Source organism: Myxocyprinus asiaticus, chromosome 13, assembly GCF_019703515.2.
Source record: "Myxocyprinus asiaticus isolate MX2 ecotype Aquarium Trade chromosome 13, UBuf_Myxa_2, whole genome shotgun sequence".
In the NCBI taxonomy this organism is placed as follows: Eukaryota; Metazoa; Chordata; class Actinopteri; order Cypriniformes; family Catostomidae; genus Myxocyprinus; species Myxocyprinus asiaticus.
This window is the reverse complement of record NC_059356.1, coordinates 16883809-16889808: the sequence shown is the minus strand read 5'-3', so window position 1 is coordinate 16889808 and position 6000 is coordinate 16883809.

Here is a 6000-nt window from a genome sequence, read left to right as displayed (position 1 = left end):
CAGGACAACGACCCTAAGCACACAGCCAAGATAACAAAGGAGTGGCTCTGGGACAACTCTGTGAATGTCCTTGAGTGGCCCAGCCAGTGCCCAGACTTGAACCCGATTGAACATCTCTGGAGAGATCTGAAAATGGCTGTGCATTGACGCTCCCCATCCAACCTGATGGAGCTTGAGAGGTCCTGCAAAGAAGAATGGGAGAAACTGCCCAAAAATAGGTGTGCCAAGCTTGTAGCATCATACTCAAAAAGACTTGAGGCTGTAATTGGTGCCAAAGGTGTTTCAACAAAGTATTGAGCAAAGGCTGTGAATACTTATGTACATGTGATTTTTTTTTTTCGTTTTTTATTTTATTTATTTATTTATTTATTTATTTTTAATAAATTTGCAAAGAGTTTGTTTGAAATTCTTTCACGTTTTCATTATGGGGTATTGTTTGTAGAATTTGAGGAAAATAATGAATTTAATCCATTTTGGAATAAGGCTGTAACATGAAGTGCTGTGAATACTTTCCAGATGCACTGTATCCAGGGGTGTAGTAACCATTATAACTGGATGGGACATGTCCCTGTCACTTTTTAGAAATAACTAAATTTGTAAAACATGAGAGAGTTTCAGATTGATGCCTGCTGATACATTCTCTCACACGGCGACGCTCATGTGCGCTTGCTGCAGCGTGACATGAAAACGTGATGGCTTGCGGCGTATTGAATCATAACATATGTGTCATGTGTCTATCTTATCGTGAATACATCGGCGATACACAGCTCTATTAAAAATTGCTATCAGAGAATGTTAAATATAATATTTAATATTTAAATATTTTAAAATATCTAAAAACCCTTAAAATAAGATATATTTACCAGGGAAGCAAAATATAAGATATTTAGACTTGCTTCCAGAGAATATACTGTATCTTGAATAAAAGTGTATTTGTCTTCACCACACCTTTATAAGTACAAACAAGTTAAAATATACACTTATATATAAAATTCACTTATATTCAAGATACTATTTATTGTCTTAAAGCAAGTCTAAATATCTTATATGTTGCTTCTCAAGTAAATGTATCTTGTTTTAAGGATTTTTAGATATTTTTCAAATGGAAAACAATGATTTTTTTGACTGAATTAAACTTTTTTTTTTGTTTTTTTTTTTTGTTTTTTTTTACCTTTAATTCAGTGAATGTCATTTAGAGGTATTTTTAAAAGATGATTTTGTCCTCTCTGTTGTTAGTAAGCACATTTAATACATCCTTTTAACTTGAGGCACAAGCTGAATAGTCGGTTAAGGGCCAATGATTAATCGTTGCAATAATAGCCCGAATAATCGAATAATCGTTTTAATTATCGTTAGATTAGTCGATTATCAAAATAATTGTTTGTGGCAGCCCTACAATCTACCAAGACGGGAGCAAAAAGAGAAGTCATCTTTGACTATTGTAAGTTAATGTTGTTAAATAGATGAAAACATTTTACATTTTGGGAACTTTTGGCGAGTTTTCAATCTTGGACGTCTTCATTGTTAGTCTTTTTCACAGAAACACTAAATGACTAAAATTTCTAATGAACATCCACCAGTCAAAAAAATAAATAAAATTGAAGGGGACCGATATTCTGGACTTTTTTCATCAGCATCATGTGTGTGACAACAATAATCCTATGTCATAGTATTCATCTAATTTAATAAACAAAACTATTGTTTTCTATAATAAAAATGCTTGATTGACTGATGTTTCATAAAAGTTCAGTTGTTATGCTTTCAAATTATATCACATATTCTTCAAAACATATAGCATCTGTCTGTCTGTCTGTCTGTCTGTCTGTCTATCTATCTATCTATGTTTCTCTCTGGTATCCATCTATTTCAGCTCTCCAAGTGAATGAAGAAAAATGTCAGCAGAGTGCCTTCGCTAAGTTGCTATGGTGATTCTTATCATTGAGACAGATCCAATTCCACTACAAGAATCATGTAGCCCTGGGGGCCTGGGTAGCTCAGCGAGTAAAGACGCTGACTACCACCCCTGGAGTTGCGAGTTCGAATCCAGGGCGTGCTGAGTGAATCCAGCCAGGTCTCCTAAGCAACCAAATTGGCCCAGTTGCTAAGGAGGGTAGAGTCACATGGGGTAACCTCCTCATGGTTGCTATAATGTGGTTCTTGCTCTTGGTGGGGTGCATGGTGAGTTGTGCGTGGATGCCGCAGAGAATAGCATGAAGCCTCCACACGCGCTATGTCTCCGCGGTAACGCACTCAACAGGCGCGTGATAAGATGCGTGGACTGACAGTCTCAGATGCGGAGGCAACTGAGATTTATCCTCTGCCACCCAGATTGAGGCAAGTTGCTATGTCACCACAAGGACTTAGAGCACATTGGGAATTGGGCATTCCAGATTGAAAAAAAAAAAAAAAAACAGCACTGTAAATGTATGTTCAGTAATAGAGGCCCTTTTATTTATCTAAGTTGATTGTTTTAGATCAAGCTCTCCTTCCAGTAAAGTGTGAGTGTATAGAGCTATTGTTCATTGCTTTAGAACAGGAGAACCAAAGAACATTGTACATTATTAGTATTCTGTCTAAAAAAAATGATGAGTGTATCAACTAATTTAATGGATCTTCTGCTGTCTGTAATTCATCAGTTGTTTCTGGCGTTATAATTAATCAGTTCCCTCTAGATTATTCTATGAGTCCCTGCCAGTTGCACTGATGGAGAGTTTAATGGTAGAAGTGTGGGAGGCAAACAACAGCCACCCCATTTATGATCAATACCTTTGAGAAAATATTGCTTGGGAACAGGTGAACACTTTGGGACTGTAATTAAGATGTGTAAGCATAATATAATATATTAGCATATTAGATGTGTTTTATAAACTATTATGGAACAATAAAGTAAAATTATGAGAATGATGCATGGTGCGAAAGTGCGAGCCAGTGGAGTTCCCTACCTGTCACTCACTCGACGTTGGTGTCGATGTAGTGACACTAGGGGTCACTCTTGGGAGCCCGAGACACCTCTGGTCTTTGATAAAAGGCCAATGAAAATTGGCGAGTGGTATTTGCATGCCACTCCCCCGAACATACGGGTATAAAAGGAGCTGGTATGCAACCACTCATTCAGATTTTCTCTTCGGAGCCGAACGGTCATGCTCATTGAGCTGAATACTACTGTTCATTCACCTGCTGGATCTGACGGCGCATTTCAGCGGCTTCTCCCTCCTCTGCACTGGTGCACTGCAGAGAACGCCCCTGGGCGCTTCGGCAGAAAAACTAGAGAGTATATTTTCTGAAAGAGCATTTTTCCCCTCTAAAAGAGTATATATTTCTCTAAAAGAGCGCACACACGGAACGTCTTTTTAAAGACGCGTCTTTTTAAAGATGCTTTTCCGATTGTGTGTTATTCCTGGTTGTGCTCATTATCTCTTGCCTTCTAACGGTCACGGTCACTGTCTTTCGTGTCTGGGCACTGCTCACGCGGAGACAGCGTTCGTGGATGGTCACATTCTCATTGCGCGAATGTGTCCATGGCAACGTTGCGGTCGCGGCTCGCCTTCGTAAGGAAGCGAGCCACCCCAGAGGCTCCCGCCTCGGTCCTTTTACCCACGGGTTTGAGGCCAGCGCGGCTAGCACTGGGGGCGATTTGGGGACCCCAATGGGACCGCCTCCGCCGGGTATACCCCCGCGGACCTCCCATTCCCCAGCACGCTCGTCTGCCCCGATCGGGCTTCCGGGTGAGTCCGCCGGCTCGTCTCACGGCGAGTTCGACCTCTTATTCGGAGCCCGCGAAAGTGATGAGCTCTCGAGCGCAGCATCGGAGAGCGGGCTCGTCCAGTCGGAAGCCTCGGCTGGGCTCCTCCCTTCGGGGTCGATCGCCCAGTCACAGGCTGACGCGGAGATGATGACATGCTTTCCCGGACAGCCGCGAGCGTCGGTTAGAGTGGATTTCACCGCTCTTTCCTGAATCCTCGCGGCTCTGTGATTGGTTCCTGGGCTCGCGGCGCCGCTCAAAGCCACGCCCCGCCCCGTTCCTTTCTTCCCGGAAGTGCATGAAGAGCTGACAAGGTCGCGGGAGGCACCTTTTACTGCCCGGTCCCAATCTTTTCAGCTTCCCCGCTCTCACTACCCTCGATGGTGGGGCGGCCAAGGGTTATTCGGCAATCCCCCGGTGGATAAAGGCGCTCGCGGTGCACCTATGCCCGCAGAGCGCCGCCACCCGGCGCGGGTGCCCAAAGCCCCCGTCCAAGGCCTGTAGGTTTACGTCGTCTCTGACGGTCAAAGCCTACGGCGCTGCTGGACAAGCCGCCTCCGCCCTGCACGCCATGGCTCTCCTGCAAGTCCGCGAAGGCGCTAAAGGAACTGCACGAGGGTAGTTCCGCCCCGGGATTGATGCAGGAACTGCGCTCGGCGACCGACCTCGCTCTCCGAGCGACGGTGGTCACGGCGCGGTCTCCCGGGCGGACGATGGCCACACTAGTGGTCCAGGAGCGCCACCTTTGGCTCAACCTGGTCGAGATGGGTGAGGCCGACAGGACACGATTCCTTGCTGCCCCCATTTTCCAGGCAGGCCTATTCGGCGACACTGTCGAGGACTTTGCCCAGCAGTTCTCGATGGTAGAGCAGTAGATGGATGCTAGCCGGCTTGTCCTGCCCCGGCGTGGCTCAAGATCCCCCCATCTACTCATCGCCGAGGGCGTCCCCCTGCGGTGACTGCACCGGCTCCGCCGCAGCCCGCCCCTCCGGCCCGGCCCCGGCGTGGAGCCCACCGCAGGAACCCGACGCCACCCACCTCACAGCCGGCACCGAAGAACCCACGGAGGTCTTCGAAGCGCCTCTGAGACGGGCGACCCAGGGACAACGAAACCCGCTGCTCTGGAGCTGGTAAGCAGATCTTCTTTTTGTTACCTTTTGCATTTAATTGCGCTGCATGCCCAAGTGGCTGCAGTACTCAAGAGCTCCGCAAGAGTGGTTTCCTTGTTCCCTGGGTCACATATTCGGTGTGTACGGCTGGCATCACGACCACCGTCCACCACTCCATTTGGCAGGTTGGCGCTCCAGCGGCGGTCTCCCGCCCTCAGCGCCCAGCTGTGGCACAAATCCGCCCCCGATGTGACAGTCTCCACGGGTTATGAGGACAGGCCTCTTCCTCCCCTGTCCCAGGCTGTTCCGGGGGTGGTCACAAGGAGCCAGGTAAGTGCTTCGATGTCCTCGGACTCAGCACGGCCACGATGTGGTGTGGCACCTCAAGCTCCGCCCCGCCGCGAGGCCCCACCCGCCGGTACATCGGATGACATTGTCCCTTTGGTCCCCCTTGCGCGGAACTCGGGTGCATGGCTTGCGCTTTCCAGTCCGTCACGAGGGCTGGTCCGGACCGTCCGACTCGGCTGCACGATTCACTTCGCTGGGCATCCGCCCAGGTCCAGTGGTGTCCACTTCACCTTGGTGAAAGATGGAAACGCTGCTACCTTGCGCGGAGATTGCTACCCTCCTACGGAAGGACGCGATAGAACCTGTCCCTCCAGCCGAGATGAAGAAGGGGTTTTACAGCCCCTACTTCATTGTACCGAAAAAAGGCGGTGGGTTGCGGCCAATCTTGGACCTGCGAGTACTGAACCGGGCCTTACACAGACTCCCGTTCAAGATGCTGACGCAAAGACGCATTCTAGCGAGCGTCCGGCATCAGGATTGGTTCGCGGCGGTAGACCCGAAGGATACGTACTTTCACGTCTCGATCCTTCCTCGACACAGACCCTTCCTGCGGTTTGCGTTCGAGGGTCAGGCGTATCGGTACAAGTCCTCCCTTTCGGCCTGTCCCTGTCTCCTCGCATCTTTACGAAGATCGCAGAGGCTGCCCTTGCCCCGTTAAGGGAGGTGGGCATTCGCATTCTCAACTATCTCGACGACTGGCTAATCCTAGCTCACTCTCGAGACGGGTTATGCGCACACAGGGACCTGGTGCTCTCACACCTCAGCCGACTAGGGCTTCGGGTCAGCTGGGAAAAGAGCAAG